Source organism: Vipera ursinii (assembly GCF_947247035.1).
Source record: "Vipera ursinii genome assembly, chromosome: 3".
Lineage (NCBI taxonomy): Eukaryota > Metazoa > Chordata > Lepidosauria > Squamata > Viperidae > Vipera > Vipera ursinii.
In genome coordinates, this window is record NC_139516.1 from 59,322,964 (window position 1) to 59,346,071 (window position 23,108).

The following is a 23,108-nucleotide window of genomic DNA, read 5'->3' on the forward strand; positions in this document are numbered from 1 at the left end:
CACCACCCTTAACAGATATTCATCTCCCATGTTCTTTGCCATCTGTAACTTATTTATGCTAATGTTTACATCTTGTCTTAAGAACCATCCACACAAAAAAATACACACACACACTCTCTCTCTCTCTTAAAAAATGTCCACACGCAAGCCCAATCCATATTATGTGTTGAACAATTGTGAAGATTGTGTCTCCATCGATATGGAAACATTGAGGGAGGGGAAGGTTACAAAGGAGAAGGAGGAGGTGTATATGCAGGGCCGAATCGTCTAAAGAAATATATTATTCACTCTCCTGAGCCCCCTTTTTAAAGCTGCTTCGCAGGGTTCTTTAATGTTGGGCAAACTGAAAAGAAAAACAATAATTAGAGATAATTGCTTGTGTCCAAACATAGGCATCAAAGCCTTTGGGACTCATTTGTCGTGGCCATGGTGTGTGATCCAGAAAAATGACCCTTATTTTTATTTAGAGTGGGGGCACACATAGAAAGTGGCAGATGGAGGGACTCCTTTGCACTCTTCATTGGCTCAGCTGTGTCTGCCAAGGAGAATAGGCATAGAGGCCAGGATAAAAGAGATAGACAGGAGGGTCATAAGAGGCTGAATAATTACCAGGGTAAAGGGTAAAGGGAGTGGGAATACTGGAGAGTACTTCACCACCACTTTGGAGTTACATCTATGCATGTGGCAGACTGTCTGGGGGTAGATGGTATGGGCATCCGCTCTCATTAACTCCATGGTTAGGGGAATCATACACGTTAAAGGAGGCAGAACCTCATTAAGACAACTAAGATCTTAACTAAAGCCCTCAGTACTGACTTCAATGCAGTGGTGAATCATCGCCACCCCCAGCTGAATGAGGATGACCTAAGAGCAAACGAACACTTGATTTTAAGGCAGTTTAGATCTCCTGTGCAACACATGGTGAGAGATTAAACCATACAGTGGAGCCATCACAACACCATTTAATCCTGATTATTTATACCAAGCACCTGCACACAGGGCAAGCACCTACTAGGGCTTTCTGAAAGTTTTATAATACCCATTAAAACATTTTTAGATCTTTGGGGGTGGGGAATCGCAGTTTAGTGTCAAATGAAAGGAAAAGGAGGGGCTCACATTTTTAATTTTAAATAGGATCAAGAGAAATGTTTAAACTTGAGGAATGTTGATTCTCTACAATGTTTGCTTTAAAGTAGTTGTTAAAGGCACAAAAGCTGAAAGCGCCTTATTTAAAGTCCCTGTGGGATAAAGCTGTTACACCACTTCCTTCTACATTTTTACAACATGGAACTGGAAACTTTTAAAGAGACACTGGTCAGTTTTAATCCCCTGGCATTTCTGCATCTCAAAGCTTCAATAATAATTTTTTTGGAAAAAAGAGACAATTTTGTGTGGCAAAGACTAGCTTATAAAGTAGCTGTGACTTTCATACAGGAAATAAAGTAATAAAAAATTAAGAAGGCTGTTTTTCCATTTTCTTTCAACTGTTAAAAATAATGTCATCTGTGCAGAGAAACAAATGGATTCAAAGACAAATTAGCCTATCTTGCCAATGACTCAGAGCAGTATATTTGAAATTGATGTCTGCAATTTAAAAATAAGGGGGGAAAAAGTGAAGGGAGCCAGCCTGATGATGGCAGGGCTCCAGAAAAGTTTGCAAATTGTTTTTGTTTTTTTTTTTTTTTTGGTAGAAGCTGAAATGAAGGCTCCTCCTTTTCCAGCCCAGCTATCTGTAATGATGCTGTAATGACCTAAATGATTGGGTTGATTGGAGATCATAAACTCTCCTTTTCAACCTGACATTTCATAGGTCCCTGAGTAAATTTACTGGCTTAAAATAAACTCAGCCACTTTTAAGCAGACATTTAAGCTGCAAGTTGGTTGGTGAGTGAATACGGCTTAGAAGTTTTTAAGTTTAAAGTAGGGTCTCTCAGCAAACAGAATTCCTGTGTCCCCCGTGCTTTTCAATCTTGGCAACTTTTAAGATGTGTGGCTGGGGAATTCTGGGAGTTGAAGTCCACATATTTTAAAAGTTGCCGAGGTTGAGAAACCCTTCATTAAGCATTTACCAGAGGGAAGCCCCACTGCTTCTCTCCCATAACTAATCATTTGGTTATAAAAAGTCATGTCCTACATAGGTATGCTTTGTCTAAAAGTAAGAAAAGGTGACAGGATTATTAATCAATCAATATTAAGTTACTCACAATACAGCAAGTAGATATAAGTGATTCACACTGGGGGAAAAAGGGGGAAAGGAAATGTTCAGAGCATGCAATTAGCTGTGCTTGCTTTCCTACAAGGAACCAAAGGGGTTTTAAAAACAACACAGCAGATTAAATGTTGCATTAAGAAAACAAAACAAAATAATATGTAAACCTTATGAAAAACTTACAAACACATTTCAAAGCACACAAAGTGAAGATGTAACAGGATTATGAGAAGCAAAATGACTGAAAGATGACCACAATGCTAGTTGCATTCATTCTATCAAAATAATCAATCTATATTTTTACAATGATGTATTAAATTAAAAGATGCTGGGATTTATGGATTTCTTTATAGTGACAATACTTTATTGATTTGTTTGGAGATAAGAAGTGGGATATGGGAAGAAAAGATTATTTGTTATGTATTTGTATATAGAAGGTGGTAAGTTACTAAAATTGTTTGTATTTGTTATGGTAAAAGTGAAAATTTATATATTTCTATTTTTTCTTTCCTATATTTTACTATTCTTTCTTTCTCTTTCTTTTCTGTACCTTCTACCCTTTCTTTTTATTCTTGTGTCTTTTTAAAAATTTGTATGGTTTTTTACTGTTGTGATTACAATCTTTAATAGAAAATTATTAAGTCTCCAGTTTTACATACATTCTAAAGTACCATTGGACTCTGAGTAATAGTACCATTGTACTATTATGAAAGCTAGTTGCAAAACAGCAATTTATCTGTATTGGTTCAACTCACAAGCACCTTCCTCACTTCACACAATAGCTCATATGTATGATACAGCCATCACACATCACAAACAGCCTTTCTGTCCAACTTTTCTTTCATCAGCGCAAGCGGTACCAAGCGAAATCGCACCATGTGTCATTAAACTCTGAAAGACAGAAAGAACTTCTCAATTAAATTGATTTTTAAAAATCTTTTCTTTTAACATTTCATTTTTATATCTGCTATCTTCTCTTTTTAAAAATGGGAGGGGGAAATGGCAATTATTTTTAATGGTCTACTTATGTATTGTGACAGATACACTAAAGAAAATAATTAGTTTCTTTGTTAGAAATAGAGCATCTGCAGTTTCACTAAATTTCTACTTGCCATAATTTTTCTTTTCTTAGACAGTAATTCTATGCAGTATTTTACTGGAAACAAGCTGATAGAAAAATGGGATTTATTGTTAAGTATAGACAAGATTGTAATAATTGATCACGTAAACAAAACAGTCCAATTGACATATTTTCAACTGTCTTTAATAGGGCATATGTGTGAGTGTGTGTATGTATATAATATTTATGTAATAATGTAATATGTAATAATTTACATTCTTATTTAGTCTCAAGGATTATAAAGATAAATGGGGTGTGTGCAATTTATATATTTCCTAATAACATAATCACAATACCAAACAGCTTTCTCACAGGTAAAATATTAAGAAAGTTATACAGTATGAATTTTCCTAAATTTTCTTATTGCCTTTAATAAATTCAATGTGCTTTCACATAACCTAACATATTCCTAAATTTAGAGAATATTAGTCCACGAATACGTGTATGTACAGAAAATTATAATATGCATTTTATCAAGCCATTGCTTGAACTTAAGAACAGTTTCCCGGCTGCATGTGGATAAGCCTGTTTTACAGTCGAAAATAAAATGCACGTATCTTTTTGTTGAGAAGTGGGATCAATGCAGAATTTCTACACCCCACAGCTTCCCCAAATTACGCGCGGAAAGGAAGTTAAACTCGACGTGTGAAGCGAAGGAGAGTTATACGGAAACAGCAAATTTACCTGTTGCAGAGCGAGAGAGTAGCTCCGTGAAAAGTCGCTCCGTGAAAAAAAGTCAGTCACTTGACCTTGCCATATCGCCTTATTAAAACCCCTTTACTTCAAAATCCCGCTTCCTTTGGTTATCTTAAAAGTTTGGAAAAAGGCAAAAGTCGCTTTAGCTGACTGTTTCAATAATCCCATTGCGCCACCTAGGTGTTAAAAAAATAAAACTGTATTTACTTGGTCGGTTCTTAAGCAAAATTGATGGTGATGTTATCCATTCCAATTCTACGCGTGCGCTTTCTATCCCGCCCCAAATCCCCGGGAACGGTAAGTAGAAGTAATTTTGTTATAGAAATTAGTTTTAAACCCCTTCATCCAAATCAAGCTGTTTTCTTAAGTGGCCCCGATTAAATAAAGGCTTTTTCTAAACATTCCCGGTACAGTAGTGCCCAGAAAGTTTTCCAAAACTCAATAATGATTGATTGATTGTGGCCATCAAGTCTGTGCTGACTCTTAGTGAATACATCACCCTTCTTCAAAATGATTGAGGTCCAACTTGGCTCTTCAGGTGTTCCAATGATGCCCCCATCCCAACCTTGCTGCTGGTTATTTTCCTTTTCTCTTTCACCCTCCCCAGCATTATAAAGTTATTCAGAAAGCTGATTTTTTGCCTAATGTTTCCAAAATAGAATAATATGTGGTTGGCTGGCTGATTGTTTGTGCTTTAAGTGAGAACTCTGAATTAATTGTTTCTGTGATTAATTTGTTTATTTGTTTGCTTGGCTATTCATGAAATTGCCTGGTGTTTTCTTCAACGCCAAAGTTCAAAGGCATCAATATTACAGTTTTTCATAGTCCAACTTTTGACCTTGTTTTTGCCATAATAGCTGAGCTTTCCTTCTTCCTTCCACCAATATTATAGTCGATGGTTTCTGTATATGCTGTCTGGCAATGGCCTTGTATATATGTGTAGTCTGCCTATTCGAAAACTGTGTTAGCAATGAATAAATAATCGCAGAAACTGATAAGTTATTCTCCTGCTTCATTTCTCCTTCTTAGGTCCACCAGTGTAACTATATTTTCCACTTTATTATTTCCAGCATTGACATTCTACTATCCACAAGCCGTACTCTGAGGAAATATAGTCCAAATCTCTACCTGCTATGCATTTACACATGTAGAACATTTCTTTTTGTAGAAAGCTACCACTTACCTCATTGTAACAAATGTAATATGTAGGTTGTTTTGAGATTATTGAGAATCCAAGTGAAGAATTTGTTCAAAGACAAATGAGTGCCCTTTATTTCTTTTGTCCTTTCTATGCCATTCAAACATGGAAGAATGACTGTGGTTATTGGTTCTGAATGCTAGATATCCATGAATGCCTTGACATCTTTATGATGGAGCATTTATTTGTTCTTAGATATATTTTTCTTTCCCACCTTTATTATTGTATACATAACTCAAGGCAGTGAACATACGTAATACTACTTCCTCCTCCCATTTTCCCTACAATAATGACCTTGTGAGGTGAGTTGGGCTAAGAGACAATAACTGGCCCAAAATCACCCAGCTGGCACTCATGTCTAAGGCAGGACTAGAACTCACTGTCTCCTGATTTCTAGGCCAGCACCTTATTCATTACACCCAACTGGCTCTTTTTTTCTGGCTTATTTGCTGTGTGGATGTGAAATCAGAGGTATTTTCTGATGCCAATCTGAAAACGGTCATGACCTATTTTGTAAGAAACACAATTATTTGGACAAAATAAAATACTGGTTCAGCTTATATACACTACCTTAGATAGGCATGGAAAGTTGCATGGAGGACCTTGACTGCAGAGTAGATTTTAATCAATTTGCAAAGTCTTCTTGTCTGTAATTCCAGGTTTTTGGAAATATCTCAATAGATGGATAAAAATGCCAAATCCAGTCTAAATATTTGTCTGACTGTGCAACAAACCATAATAAAAAGCATAAAGTACAAAAGCCAAGTCTCTGTGCTTGTGAATGAATTCCTGTATTATCTTACATCAGCTAATGTTATGCTAAATCAGTGGAAATTACACTGATTTAGGATACATGTTAAAAGGCCACTTTTGTGCTGTGAACTGTAGCACAGTATAAGTACATTTGTGTTGATTTTCCATAACAGTGTGTCAACACTGAGCTTAATCTTCAACTATGGTTATACCGGGCATAATAGTTTAGTTTTTAGTAGGGACGCAGTGGCTCAGTGGGTTAGGATGCTGAGCTTGTTGATCAGAAGGTCGGCAGTTTGGCAGGTCAAATCCCGAGTGCAGCGTAACAGAGTGAGTGCCTGTTACTCGGCCCAGCTTCTGCCAACCTAGCAGTTCGAAAGCACGTAAAAATGCAAGTAGAAAAATAGGGACCACTACGGTGGGAAGGTAACAGCGTTCCGTGCGCCTTTGGCGTCTAGTCATGTCGGCCACATGACCATGGAGACGTCCTCAGACAAGCGCTGGCTCTTCGGCTTTGAAACGGAGATGAGCACCGGCCCCTAGAGTCGGAAACGACTAGCACACATGTGCGGGGGAATCTTTACCTTTTAATAGTTTATTTTATTTATTTATTTTTATTGAAAAGTTTTTCAGTACATTTTATCTTTAAGAAAACAAAACCCCTCCCAACCCCCTCCCCTCTTCCCACCCCACCCCAACACCTCCCTCCCTCCCCTTCCCCCCACCCCGACTTCCCAGAGCTAAATACAAGGTATAAAAGTGAAAACAATCATAATCTACCATATGCAAACAACAATGAATTATTAAGTCTATCGCACTTTAACTCTTATAAAATGACTACAAGCAATATAAATATCACATCAATACTTATTCAAATGCTAAATGAAACTTTTTAGTCCCATATTTATTCTGGATGTAATCAATCCATTTTTTCCACTCCACAATGTATCTCTGTTGCGAATGGTCTTTCAAATACGCTGAAATCTTTGCCATTTCCGCCAGGTTGGAAACTTTTAGAGTCCATTCTTCTATAGTCGGCAGTTCTTCCTTCTTCCAGTATTGCCCTACTAAAAGTCTTGCTGCCGTAATTAAATTCAACATCAACTTAGTGTCCACAACAGTAGTATCAGTAATAATGCCCAGTAAAAACAATTGCGGACAAAACTTTATCCTTTTCTTAAATATCTTCTGCATATTCCACCAAATTTTAATCCAAAATGCTTTAACCTTTTTACAGGTCCACCATATATGAAAGTACGTTGCATCTTCACCAATAGTTTATTTTATATTTCCTATAGAGTACCTCGGTGTAAAAGTGGGCAATTTAAAATCTATATCTGATACACATTGGAGAGCTATGGATCACTAAATGGGAAGGAACTTTTTATTTGTCCCTTGCAGACACACTCAAATATTATTTTGCAAATAGAAAAACTATATTTATAAGATCAAACTAGATTTCAATCTTGATCGTCAACATTAATTTTTCCTCCTCTCAAAGTAAACATATGAAACTTCTGCAACACTTAATATTTACTCCTTTAAAACAGTCAACATTCCAAACATGGGTTAAAAATTGTCAACTCTACTTGTTTAGTTATGGTGTGCATTATTAGGACATGCCTTTGTGAAGGAAACACACACACACACACACACACACACAGAGAGAGAGAGAGAGAGAGAGAGAGAGAGAGAGAGAGAATACACATATAGCTTCTTAGTCTTTTTTGTTAATAATTTTATTAGTTTATAGTATAAGATACAAAGAAAATACAAAAGTAAATAATAGGAAAGATAGGGAAGGGAAAAGGGAAGAGAAAAGTGGGAGAAAGCAAGGAGAAAAAAGAAAAAAAAGACATTGACTTCCAACTTCCTTTGGGTGCAGTAAAATAGACTTATAATGTGTGTTCTCTTGGTATAAAGGAAAGGATAATTCAGGAAACTCACTCAGTTCTTCACTGTATTTATTTGAAGCTTTTTCTCTCTGTGTGTTAAATACAAGATCTGTAAGGTCATCTCTGTCCTTCTTTGTTATCTAAGCTACATTGGAAAGCAGCTAAGGTTAAGTAGGATCTGACAAAAGATGGGACTTTCTTTAAGACTTACTCCCCCAGTTGTTTGGGGGGGGGAAATAAACTCCTTATAGCAGGAACCAATAGCACAATTACTTATGTCAATATAAGTTTATGATCTCACTATCATTTCCTTGACTGTGGACTTTTTAATGATGGGATATGACCTTGAGGTTACTTATTAGATACACCTGAACCAGGCAATAAACTCAAACTAACTAGCTGAAATCATTTGTGCCCTATGCTCCAATAGAGAAAAGTCTCCACTACAGTTTTAAATAATACTTTGCCAGGGCAATGAAAGATAGAAGAAAATACATACTGGAAACACCATGTAAATCCTGATTTTCAAGGATTTTTTTTCCACTTTGGTTTTGTATAAATGATAGTTGGATCTAAGCAACTTTTCAATATCAATTCAATATAAGCTGGTTCGTACTTTGATGGAAGACCATTTAAGAAGCCAGATCTATAGCTACACTGGTATCTTGAAGGAACATCTCAGACGGCGGCAGCGAATCATTTCCATAATATGCCAAGAAAACTATGAGGACTTAAGACTTATTTTTTTTATATAAAGAGAGACTACAGGGACCATACAGAACAATAGATTTGCAGAAAGTGTTTAATGCAGGGGTGATGTGGGTGAGAATAAGAGAAACGCTCAGTTTTTTTCTCTTTATTTTGTATTATGTTTTCGTAAACATTCAAATACAACTTAAGCCAAGGACAAAGCAATATAGTTATCACTTTAAAAAAATCTTGAGATTCGCAACTTATTTGTGATTTATAGCACATCATATTCCAGTGTGGGCAACAATAGATAGATGACAATTAAAGAGACACATGGTTATTATCTGGGGAGTATTTCTTGAAAAGAAGATGTAGCTTGTTCAAGCAAGGATAGCTTTGTCAGTGAGCATTTTTAGAAGACGAGGAAAGAAACTGTTGAAAGGTAACTGAAATACAGAGGCAGGAATGATCTACAGTATGATTCCTCTCATCTAGACCTGTTTATGTGTTAAAACAGGTCATTGTTTAGCTTTTATGTAACTGTATGTTTTATATCAGACATGTCAAACACAAGGCCCAGGGGCCAGATCCGGCCCGCAAAATGGTTTCATGTGGCCCCCGAAGCCATCCTGGAAACAGTGAGGGAACGGCCCCCACTGCCTTGGCCCTGGCCCAGAGACCCTCCTTCTGCCAGAGACCCTCAGATCTGTCCCACTCCTGCCCAGGGCCCCATAGGCACCCTTGATGCCAATGATGTAGAGCTGGCCACGCCAACCCAGTAGGCCACACCCACCCTGGCCATACCCACCCGGCCCCTTGAGTGCAACCGCAATGCTGATGCGGCCCTCAATGAAATTGAGTTTGACACCCCTGTTTTATATCATGAAACAGAAGGGTTCTCTGTCATTTTCCAGGATGGTTTGGGAAAACTACAGGAAGACTATCCACTTGTCTAGATAATGCAAAGCATAGCGGAGCACACAGAATTGTCTCAGTGTAACAGTTTCTTGCATTCATTTAAAATGGGCCCATGGGCTTGTGGTTCCATGATGCTCTTTATTTATTTATTTTATTATTTTCTTTAGCACTTTAATGGCACAAATGGAAAATCAACTGCCGTTAAAAGGGCCTTAGAAATAAGGACAGTGAATTTCAGCAACCTTTTGTTTTGTTGGAAATATGCCCAGTGAGATCAAGAACAACAACAACAAAAGACAGAGGTTAATGAGGGCTAGAAGGGAGCCTACTTAGCAGTTTTGGGGTCTGGGTGTGGAAGGAATCTCAAAGTCTAGCAATCCAAACAATGAATTACCTATACTGAAAAAGAGCCACATTGCTTTGGAAAATGTATCTTTAGGAAAAAAACAAACCAGATGCATCAAACCATGAAAGTGTGAAACAAAAGAATATTTTGAAAGACTTTCAACTATGTGGTTCATTTCACTTTCCCTTTTGTAAGCTAAAGTAGATGAACTGACGTTGCGATGAAAGCTTAAATTCAGAAACATTCTTATTTAAATATGTTTTAGAATCCACAGAAGCAGCAAGCAGAGCTCGCTTGCTTGTTATGGCTTTCAAAATAATAATAATAATAATAATTAAAAATCCCCCCTCTTTTTCTTTCTCCCCTTGATTCTCTTATCCTTAGATTAATTTCTATTTCTGTTCCCTTCTTCCTGCAAGGGAAGGCATAAAGTGCTTGCTCCTTCATTCTCCTCACTTTATTGTTTTCATATCTCTGTAAAATAGGTTGGCTATGTAAATGTTGGAAAGGTCTACTTGAAAGTAAGTTCTTTGGATTTCTCTAGTGCTGTGGTAAGGGGACTTTTGACTTCAGCCTTAACCTGGCATAGAAAGACTCTCTCAGTTATCCAATAAATATTATTATGCAGAGTAAGGATTTAACCTGTATTTCTCTAATTATTCTCTCACTCTGATACACCAATCCTCAGATCACACCAGTTTTTGGATTTTAAGCAAAACGTGGTAATTGAAAATGAACAAGGAGTTATTAAAGTATTATAAGATATGCACCTCTCATTTAAAAGAGTGCATGAGTGAACCAGAAATGTCTACAAAGTATAACAACAACAAAAAAAGTCAAGGTTTGGATATATGTGTGTGTGTGTGTGTGTGTACAACACACACAACACTATGATGCTGCCTTTACTTTTTTTGGCCATATCCTGTAGACACCATAAGTGAGAATGCCATGGATTGAAGGGTGGGAGACTGAATTGCATTTTCTGGAAATAGGAAGGGCTGTGTGGGTGCAGAATGGAGCAGCAGCTGTTCGAAGTGTCATAGTTATAGATTCCATTTGGATTTATTTTAAGTAATAAGCAGTTACCCTCTTTTGCTTCCAAGGGCTGCATTTTTAAAAAAAATACTTTTAAGTCCAGAGATCACAGAAAATAGGATGATGATGTCATGCCCATTGATGGTGCTTTGTTTATTTTTAGAGTTTCTGCTGTTGTTGTTTTTTCCTATGGGGAAGGAATATCTAAGTTCCTATAATGCAAACATGTAATTTAAAAAAGTGAGATTGGGTCTTATGATTTGATAGAGGGATGTTTTACTACTATGTACCTGTCTGGATGCTTTATTTTTACTGTTTGCCAGGGGTTTCTAGAGATGACGGAATAATACATAAGAGAATAAATAAGGCAGTATTCTCTCCAATGCATGTCTTCCAAGGATTTGTATTATACATTCTAAGTGTAATTTGATCAATATTTGGCACTTAGTTTTTAAAATATTCTTTGATAAATCTGTTAATCATCTTAGATTTAGTTTTTCTAGTTTTGAAATAGTTTCACGTGTGCCTTGTCCTCTTCTCCCAATTACTCTTAATATGTTTGGCACCACTTTCTGTTAAAATTTTGGTAATCAAAAAGATCAGGTGGCAAAGTAAAACTTTTTTCTGAGCTACACTTATAGATAACCCAGAATGCAGAATTCCAGAGTGGGGAAAAATAAAATAAAAAATCCTGCACATGATTATATGTAAATTTGTTTTACATATCTGGCTTTAAATTTAGCATTCTTCTTTGAATTTGTTGGAATTAGTCCACAGTGGAGAGAAACAGATTTATCATTGTGTACTAAGTAAAATATTGGCATGGATTGGATTGAGTCATATTGTTAGCATTGCTTGTTTTTAAAGACAGACCTAGATTTGTTCCATTGGTCACAGCACCAACTTTGCCTAAAGGGCTTGCTATGATTGGTACAATGTGATACTTAGACAAAAGTTAAAATATTTTTCTTCCTTTTTTCACTGGAACCAATATTTTACTTGTAGATGAAGATAAATCTGTTTCTGTTCACTGTGGACTAATTCCAACTAATTCAAAGAAGAAGAATGCTTAACTTAAAGCCAGTTATGTAAAGCAAATTTACGTAACAATCACGTGCAGAATTTTTTTATTTTATTTGTATTTTATTGTTTCCCCACTCTGCAATTCTGCATTCTGGATTATATGTAGCTCAGGAAAATATCCCACCTGATATTTTTGATTACTGGGACTTTAATAGAAAGCCCATACCCACAGGCATTACTGTTGATTTATTGCAAGAGAGAATCTTTTCTTTATATCACTAGAGTGAATAGTGCCACTCTCTTAGAATAAAAGAAACATAAGGGACAAATGCTAACATTTCAGGGAAGTACTAATATCCTTACGGTTCAGAAATATGCCCTAGTCCAATAAATAAAGTTGGGGGTCTCGTTGAAGTGGTAATGAAGTTTCCGTGTTCACCTTCTCTTTATGGTAAGTCAGTGTCTGTCCTTTTCATTTTGTTGCTGTTGTTATTTGAAAGAATATTATGTTTAAAATGGAAGGTTAAAGAGAACATAGGTGTCTTACTGTTATAGAGGAAATGTGATCGAACTATTCTAATGATTTCCAAAAGCCCTGCTTCCTTTTGATAAGATTTTAGGAGTCTAATTTAGAAGCTGGATCTGTCAGATTTTAGTTGTCTTGATGAAAATTCAGATCAAAGGTTGACCTATTTTTCAAAGCATAATAGTTACTTTTGGTAATTTACAGTCCGGGGTTATTCTTGGTGTTATCATCTTACTTGTTTTGGTGAAAAAGCACACCACATTCATTTCAATGCTTAGAGCTGGGCAAACATAAGCAATCCTGTGGGTGAGCCATAAAGTGTTTTAAATCTGAACTCATACTATTTTGCTTCCAAAGACAATCTTTTCCCCTGCATCAAGGATGTGCCATAATATCTTTTATTTATATTGTTCTTAATAATTACTAGATCACTGTGCCCTGTTGAGTTATCATCTCAGAGATATATCATTATGTAAACAGAGAAACAGGATGACCACAGGTCGGCTAAAAAGGATGCGAGACTTGCAACTTCTTGCCAGCTTCACCACTGAGTTTCCTTGTGGGAAGCTGGCAGAGAGCATTGAAAATCCTTCCTTCCTTCCTTCCTTCCTTCCTTCCTTCCTTCCTTCCTTCCTTCCTTCCTTCCTTCCTTCCTTCCTTCCTTCCTTTCTATCTTCCTTCTTCTCTCCCTCCTTCTTCCCAGCACTCAGGTAAGTAGCTGCTGCTGGGTAGTGGAGGGAACAAGGGATTATGAGACTGGCTGGGAAACTGTTACAGAACATTGAAAAGGAAGATAATGTGACTGCAGTAGCAGTCCAACAACATAGTAACAGCCATTGGCATCAAAGCAACTACAGTTTCCCCAAATTTCATTCCCTCAGGAATCATAGGTCTGGATTTTGGACACATTCTGTAAGTTGAGGTACTATGAGGTACTTTGGTTCATAAATTGTTGACCTAATGTATCATTTTACCCAGTTAAAGGTCATGATGAGTTTTAGTAGTTTATAAAAATTCATAGTTTCCCAATAGTTAACAATTTCTGAAAGAAACCTATTCAAGGTAATCTCTGTAATGAAAGGAGTTCTGAATCTGCAACTGCAAATAGAAGCAGGACTGATACATTGATGTTATTTTAATTAAAAAGGAGAAGGAGAGATCTGCTAATCATTCAAAGATGTAATTTGATGATACAAAACTCTGTTAATTGTGCAGGACAAAGAAATGCCATCAATTAGCAGCCATCCCAGTTTGCCAATAAACAATAATTGCCCTTCATTTTAATACATTCATTTCTATTCAATAGAACACTGAATGATAGAAAGAGGTTTTAGTAGCTTTTCAAGCAAATGCTCTGGGTAGAACAGTATTTAATGAAATACTATTTAAAAAAGACAGAAAGAAATAAACTTTATGGCTGATTTCTAAAGGAGTACTTTGTTATTATAAAAATAACTATTTTCATTCTGAATTGAAGGATAATGTTCCATTCACCAATAAAGTGAGTTTATGCCATGATTAATTTGTTAGTCTTTGTGATTCTCAGGTTATCTGACAGAATGTCAATTTTATTTTACTAGACTTTTGAAATAAGGGTTTAAGCTTTTTAATGGATAGCTTAAGCTACAGTTTGATTCAAGATTACATAGATCATGATAGAAAATATTTCATTGGGCTGGAGACAATGTCTAAAAAAAATTAGTGGCTTACCTTATCTTCAATCCACCTCTGACTGTTAATTTATTGAAAGAAATCAAATTATATGAAATGAATTGTTTGGAAAGTCATGTGTTTTCTGTTAAAGTAGATTTGCCTATTTAGCTTTATCTTGTAAGAAAGACCAAAATAGCAGGCAATGTACTTCCCATTGCGTTACTAGGTAGGCTTGTTGGATTTATAATCTGGAGATACTTGATGGGCACTAGATCTAGTGGAATATGCAAAATGATTTCAAAATATACCGCTTTTGTGGGAAGAGTTACAAGATCCTAGAGTAACATCTTGGCTTCAGCAATCACTGCTAGGTTAATTCCAGACTTCTTCTGTCTTCCTGAACATTACCGTCATGTTGCGTTTTGCAACTTCACTGCCTGGGCAGTGGGGAAACTAACTTGGACTCTAGAGCCAGCACCATTTAACCTTGGAGTCTTTAAGTCAACAGCTTGTATCTTGAGAGGCCCTGAAAAGCATACACATTTTATGCTTTAACATGACTGGTAAATCCTAGGCGGTTAAGTCAACTTAACCTTCATTTATGAAACTTGTGAACCAAATGTGGCTTGTGCAAGTAATTATGAAAGCGTCTTAGAGAGAAGAGTTATCACTTACGCATTGCTAATGAGTTGACTGAGAATTGATCCTTTTGTAATTTTGCTATTTATATGCAGCTCCTCTTTTCTGTGTTCCACTATAGGTCAAGCCTACCTTGAACTGCTGGGAAATCCCCAAGTTTGTCCAGTGAGATCCAAAGCCATGGCATAATGATATTTTAGAAAAGCAAATATTGTCCTGAGGGGGTTTGAAAAGGAGAGGGAAAGCTGTTTATTTTAGAGCTTGTTCTTTAAACTGGACAACTGTTTCCTGTTACTAAGGAGTCTCACGGCAACTGAGCTCGCCTTCAGTTAAACAAGAATGATCTCTAAGTGGAAAAAAAAAACCCAACAGTATGTCAGAAGGTATTTTTGTCATGTGCTGGAGAGATAGCAAAAATCTTAAGGCCAAGGTCTCTTTATAAAAGTGGACGCTTGACCTTGAAAGAATTTAGTAAAATGTAATATGGTTACTAATGGTAAACAGTAATAGAGTTACATATGATTTCAGAGTGTTTTATTATGTCACGAAGGAGGATACAGCTTATGTTATGTGCCCACAGAAGCACTAAACAATGTAGAACCTCGGATATTAAGATGACATGCTTTTCTCTGCTTGTATTACCACTTGCAGAAACATTTGTCAAGGCTGCACATCAGGAATGCAATTGTCATTAGATGCCTGAATTTATTGTAAGGTCCATAGTGAAAGAACTTGCCGTTCTGTCAAAGAGACAAGGTGTAGCAATGGGATTGAATTGATGGTCTACTGCAGAATAGTTACAAAAAGAACAAAGCATTTATAGGCCATCTTCACTCAGTTAGTGCTAGTGCTAGTATATTTATGAGAGGTGCAGAAATAATCAGATAAGCTACTGAAAATAATTAAGAGATTCCTTGTTCAATAAGCAATGGCATCCTATTGCCTACAACTGCTTGGCCAGCCAGATAACTATTAATTTGGAAGCAAAGAAAATTTTAAAAAATGCATCTCTAAATTGAGGAAATAGGCAACAGAATGGAATATGAGATTCAGTGCAAAGAAGGTGTAAAGTGTTACAGATTAGGATAAACAAAGACATGGATGGGACCTGAGCTTTTTTTTTCTAGAACTGTATGCATAGCCATTAAAAAGTTAACTTCACATTTAGGACTTATGGATAGCCACTAGAAAAGAATCATGGACAATTAATAATGAAAATATAGGGAAAATATAGAAATGGAGGAGTGGATTGTGAAGATGTTAGAGCTTGCTAGAATGGCTAAATTGACCTGTTTGATTAGGGAAGGAACAATAAGACTGGAAGCCCTTAATGGACTTTTTGCTGAAAATGGAAAAAAATGAATTAATGATTTTGTGACTTACTGATTAAAAAGGGTTGTTTATTGGAAGAAAGGAGCCATGTTATATAATTTGGGACACACAGCAAAGGCTCAATTAAACTAATTCATTGCTACTATGTACAGGGATATATTCTCAACTATTGAGTAGCACCTGCTAGGAGTTAGATAAGGTTCATTGGAATTCAAGGGGAATTGCACTTAGTCTGCTTATGGTTACATAGCGATACTAGGCTGATCCCTCTTTTAACTCTACCTCCAGGTTCTGCCACTTCTTTCCCTACATTCCAGGTGCTTAGTCCTGGTACAGTCATATAAAATACTTTTTAGAGAAAGAAAAATATTTTTTTAGAAAAGCACTTTCAAAACAAATCTCCAGGGCTGGCTGGATGCATGCATCCCCTCATCATTTCTTATGATCCCTGGTGTTTTCCCTAAATAGAATTGCTGAAATTTAATGGCACAATTTCCCAGAAAATCTTTCCCTGCCTGTTTTACCTTGCTCATGTTAGCCCTTTCTTTTTCTTTCTCACAAATTACTGCATCTAACATATATTATAAAAATAAAAATTCTGAGGCTATTTTTGATGGAAGGAGAGACTTGGAACAATGCAAATTGGTAGGAAATGTAATGCTGATATATTGTATACAGCTAAAGAAATATATTTTTTAACATCAGGCCAGAACTGATTGACACAATTTATGTTAATGGCCATTGCTTTTACAAATTAAAGAATGGGTCTGCTACTGGTGATTCATAATGAGTCACCTGAATCAGTAAAAGTCGGTTATGGTCTTTATGCCAGATAAAGGACATCTGGTTGGCTCATAGGAGGAAGGATGTTGGATAAGATTGACTGCTGCTTTGATCCAGCAGGTCACCTCTTATGTTTTTGCTCTATAACTAAACTATATAGTATGATGTGAGATGTTAAGCCTTCAGGATTATAGCAGTTGTAGCTGATATCTTGGCTAATGTCTGACACCACTCTTTTTTCCCCTTTACTTTCAAAAAGCTCTAAACCCATTGTGGGTCAATTGCAACACAAACAACACAGAACAGAGATTATCCCCCTAGCAGGGAGGAAATCCCAAGTAAAAGTTGATGGTTGGCTCTTCTCCAGGTGTTAACAAAATATCAGACCGTTCTCCTGGAGCCCTCACCCTCCATCTCCAGGACTTCCAAGTCACTCAGATGACGCTGATTTGGACAAATAGAGAAGCGTCCAGTGTGATTTACTATAGAAGAAAAAAATACCTATGTACTGTACAAGGAGTTGCACACATGTTGGCTTTCACACAAGCCAGAACTTTTTCCTCTTAGAATCCTAATTTTTGTGGAAAGCAGTGATATTATTACCTGAAAGGAAGTCATGATGGTAAGGTTGAGGTTTTAAAGCAAGGCCAATAATGTTAAATGAAGCTTACAATGGACATGTAAACATTAAAGTTTTCAATTATATAAAATAAGTTCCGGGACATCCCTTAAAATAATAGTTGATTTTTACTTTCTAAAAGGAAAAAAAAGCAAAGAAATCCCAGTATTGATATAGCAGGATAAAACTCTACTTTCTCAGCAGCACTATTATTTTTGGCTGCACCTAAAGTACCTTGATCACTGACCCCTTACAATGCTCACATGGAATCTGCTGTTCTTAAGCCATCTGAGGTGTTTAGTTTGTAATTCTGCCTCTTCCAATTCATGCCTTCATAATTTATTTAGATTTTCGGGGGTAACTAGTAGCATATGCTACAATTGAAAAAATAAATTATGAATTACAAAGGAAATTTCGGATTAGAAATTAATAACCAAACCTTGGCGTCTACTTCAGAAGGTGAGGAAAATTATAACAACCTGATTTCAAAACTGTAGTTTGAAAAAATTGCATTTATCAAATTGATCAGTCATTCGATATCTTCCCGGAAAAAAAAGTCTAATGTAGGTTTTCTTAAATTATAATGCAGCTAGCCAGAGAAATAAGACAAATCTTTCCTAAGTGGTTAAGAAAGTAATCATGTTTATTCAGCAAGCTTCTTCATTGATATATTATAGAAATAGAAGGGAATTTAATGGTCTTGCAAGCAATTATTTCCAGTTCTGAGGGAGGGAGGAAATGATTCTATATGTGAATTTTACGTCAAGGTGACATGGGAATAATAATAATGTAACCTTATTATTTACTAGTTCAACTTCATAATTTCGTCTGAGCTTATTATTTCATATAGTGTTGGTCAATAAGAAAGTAAAGATGGGATAGGTAGGAGGAGCCAGATCCATTTATCTATTTATTTATAAAAACTAGAGTACTGTTTGATGCTTTATAAACGAGCAGGCTACAAATGTATAAAAAAAGGGTTTTACCCTCAAATGGAGTTTAATTTTATTTGATAACATGAGAATAGGTACTCCAGAGGGACAGAAAAGGGACAAAATATAAAGATGTATTTTCTCATGAAGACTATGAATTTCTCACACTAAATTTTTGTTAAGAAAATATTATGTCTGGTATTTGAGGAATGAATAGTACCGAACAGCTGCTAGCTATAGGGTGCTCTCTGGCGGTGGTTTGAGGTTCTTTTTTGCAGTTTTTCCCCCCTGAAAGAACTCAGAAAGAATAGAAGTCCTCTTGGTTTCATTGTTCCTAGATTGAAATCAGAATTGCCTTGAAGTTCAACATTTAAAAGATGAAAACTCTTTTGCCATGAACTTACAAGGTTTTATTAAGAAAGTTTTGTCTCATTTTCACGTATTATAGGGATATTGGGAGGCTATCATTTTCTTTCCCACTTCTTTTTTATTTTTATTTTTTTAAAAAAAAAGCAAGCTGTGGTAAGAAAAAAAACAACCACGTTTTTTAAAAAAATATGCAATGCTGTGATTGGAATTGATGCCACAGTCGATAAGTTTGACAGGGGCCAATGAGTGCTGTGAAAAATTAAAAACTGCAATAGCTACTCTCTAGGGCTTAATCCCAATCTTGGAAGAGTAAGGATTAGTTGTCTAGTTCAATTAACCCTTTTTTTGGTGTTCCCATGGCACATAACCCGGCCCACCAGCCTTCTGAGAATAGGGTCACTCTTTACATAAATTCAGTCATTACAAATCCCTTCTACAAAATCTATCCAAAGGCACCTCACACATCTTAAGAAGAAAGACAATTGTTTACAGCACTCTCCTCTTATAAGAAAAAGAATACTTGTGTATTTTTTCTTTTCTTTATCGTTACAAATATGTTGCTTTCAAATCAGCTAGAAAGGAGACAGAAAAGGGTTTGTGCTTTTTCTACACCACATTTCAGTGATGCTTCTGTACTGAAAATGATTACAAAAACAAATTTGTATTCTAGTCATATTTATGAGTGAATAGGATTTCAGAAAGAGGTTCTCTAAGCCATTTCTGTTATGACTCTAGATAAATGTTATGTCGCCCATTTAAGTTCAGTAAAAAAACCATATCCCAGAAACAAATGTTATTTTGCTATGAAACATCATCTGCCATGAGGTTGCTTCTGATATGATCATTTGATATCTACTATTTTCATAAAATATGCAGTGCACATAATATAAGTTTGTTTAAAAAAATAAATGGCAATTTGGTCTTATTGATATATTTGCTATTGACTATAATCAGCCTTCCTTCACTTATTACATTTGAGCAACCAACAGAAGGATGACTGTATAATTTAAAATTAGTGACGTGTCATCTCCAGAAAAACAGATAATGATGCAATCAGAACTGTGATATGGCATATTTTAATGACTTACAGCTAAAATTCGTACTGACTTGTATTCTCTATTCTTGTAGTATGTGAAGAACAGTGTTGACTGTGTAAAAGAGAAATGGAGGCCACTGATTTGCTGTCAGTTTTTCCCCAAGGGGGAAAACGTCTCTTCAGGCTGGCAATTTTGTGGGGGCTTTCAAACTATTATTGATCATGAGTTATGGGACACTTAATATTAGAAAACCTTAATTTTTAAATATGGCTACAATCATTTAGGGATGAATCTTCTTGCTTATAGTCATGAGAACATTGATTTCTAATTATTAGTGTCTCTTTGAAGGGTGTTTACCTCAATAACACTATTTAATTTTAAAGTACAATAACTATCCCACTCACTGGCAAATTTCTTCCTTAGGTTCCAATGGCGAATGATATCTTGGGTGAAGACAATTAGATTTTGCCATCTAGTGGACAACGTTATAATTGTACCCTTTTTAAACTTTCTTTCAAAGAACATTTCACAAAGATTCTTTCTTAAAGATGTTTAGCCATGTTTCCAATAAAAATATGATTACTATAAAATATGATTAAAATATTGCATACTCTTTTGCCCTTTGTTTATGTGTGCATGTGACTCTGTTTTTATAAATAATATAGGATATTAAAATAGTAAATACAATTTTATTAAAATAGTAAATACTATTTTATTTTATTTTATTTTATTTCTACGAAAGACTACAAGTCCAATGGTTGGCATTTTCACATCCTATGTAGCAGACCTAGGGGAAAAATATCTGCCTTAATATGTTTGAGAAATTTTAACAGACAAAAACAATGATGAACAGAATCAGTCAGTAATTTGTCTCAGTAAAAGGTAGCATGTACTTAATAGAGCTGCTATGATCTAGCACTTGATAAAGTGAACAATGAAGGCCATGGAAAAGGTATTAAAATATGTTGTATGTCATAAATTCAATAAAATAAATAAATAAATAAATCAGAATTCTATTCCCTATGATACTTTATGGAAGTAAAAGTTGGATGAAGAAGAAGCAGGATAAGAACAATATTAATGCTTTTGAACTTTGGGGTTGGAGAAAACATCTGAGGATACCTTGACCGCCATGAAGACACAATGGACCATTGAACAAATCAATGTAGATTTCTCATTCGATCCACAAATGACCAGCTTCAAATTATCCTACTATACACATCATGCAAAGATCCAACTCTTTGGTAAAGGCTGTAATTCTGGGAAAGAAAACAAGGTCAATGGACTCAGTTAAGATGGCAATGAATACCCCATGGGACGATCTGAAACACTGATTGCCATGGAGAAAGTCAACCTATGTGATTGGTAGGATTTGACAACTTGATGGTGTATACAGCAATCAATCAAATCAAATAAATAAAAAAAATCATATAATATGGTTAGCATAGCAAGATGTAATGAAGGGATCTATCTCTTTACCACTTATATGTCACACTATTAAAAAAATTAAAGTCTTGTTCCAAAGTTGGTACACTCTAAAAATGATCCTCTAATCTGAAATGTACTTTTATTTTTATGAGAATAAATTGAGGTGCAATTCTTTAATCTGCTGCGTTTTCTGACCAGAATTCTGTAGAATCCTAGAACTCTGAGAAAACATAATAAAGTTTTCTCAAGCAAAATATGTTCATTTGAACACAGCCATTTTTTTCCAGTAGAACTTTACCTTTTGATTAGGACTTCCCAGAATTATTTTTAAAGCTAATATGTTCCACAACTTAAAAAAGTTTGAAAACTCCTCCCTGACAATAGTGTCAACCACACAAAAGCACAATGCAATTTCCATTTTACATTCCTTAAAAATGCACAAAACACCTCTATAATTATAAATACAGATTAAAAATCTGCATAGGTTACAACTGATCACCAGTTTGATGGGTCTTTAGAGGAAGCCATCACCGCTCTCAAAAATCCAAATTTCACTACATAGTATTTGGTTAATAGCAGTACTATGCGCCTACTTTATTCACTAGCATTTGGCATTCACATCATGTTTCTTGTATACACAAGTACAGTAAGCGATTTAGATCAGAAAACTGAATGTGCAGACAACAATTGAATATATTTAGAGAGGTTATACGTTTAATAGTACATGTGTGCTGCATGCTGGCAACTTCTCATACATTGGGATAATTTCAGAGTTTATTTTTCATGTTTTATATTCAGTGAGAATATGCTGCTGCACAGCTAGTTAAAACTGTTATTATTTTTTTCCTAAATTTTACTTTTAAATATTTATTAAAAAATTTAAAAGGCAGAATTGTACTTTGTTAATAAAATAACAGATCCATGATGGAGTCAAATCCCAATGGATTCATTTTTAGATATGATTCACAGTCTTTTTGGCTTGTGTTTTTAATCCTTCATGCTCAATATAAAATACAGAAAATGAAGAAAATAACTACAAGGAGCTTAATTTATACTGTGATGACGTGGATACCACTAAATCCAACACAAACTTTAGGCTGAATTCAAGAAGTTGAGTGGAATATGATTTTGTTTTTTTTAAAAAAAACTTCTTTTATAAAACTATTTTTGGAGGAAATCTCTCTGTTTCCACTTACCTTTACTAGCATAAGTACATGCAATACATAAATATATAATTTTAATCAAATGATATGACTGTTAAATATAGCAAACAAAAAGAACAATCATATGATAGATCTGGTAGGAGAACTAGAACCATTGAAACCAATGAAACAAGCTTGTTTATGTCAATGGGTCTACTTTAAGCATGCTAAGTCTGCATCTAAGGTGTAATATGTTATGTGTTTCTACAATGAATCTTGTTGTGGTATTTTTTTGCTAAAATGAGATTAAAAGGTCTAGGGATTATAATTATATAACTTAATAATTGGTAGTAATACAGGTAGCCCTCAACTTACAACAGTTGATTTAGTAACCGATCAAAGTTGCAATGGCACTGAAAAAAATGACTTATGACTGTTTTTCACACTTTAATAGCAACCTTTGTAGCATCCTCATGATCGTGTGATCAAAATTCAGATGCAATTGGTTCATACTTATGACTGTTCCGGTTCCCAAGGTTATGTGATCACCTTTTGACAAGCAAAATCCATGGGGAAGCAAGATTGACTTAACAACTGTATTACTAACTCCTCAACTGCAGTGATTCACTTAACAATTATGGCAAGAAAGGTCATAAAACAGGGCAAAACTCACTTAACAAATGTCTCACTTAACAACAGAAATTTTGTACTCAATTTTGGTCATAAGTCAAGGACTACCTGTAGTATATCTGATATAAACCTATT

General features: G+C 35.4%; 1 long non-coding RNA gene across 1 annotated transcript in view; it reads right to left on the minus strand.

The window, feature by feature from the left end:
* The window catches only part of LOC310638506, a 609,545-nt gene that overhangs the window by 138,618 nt on the left and 447,819 nt on the right, over nt 1-23,108 (minus strand). The gene's annotated exons all lie outside the window — the stretch shown is intronic.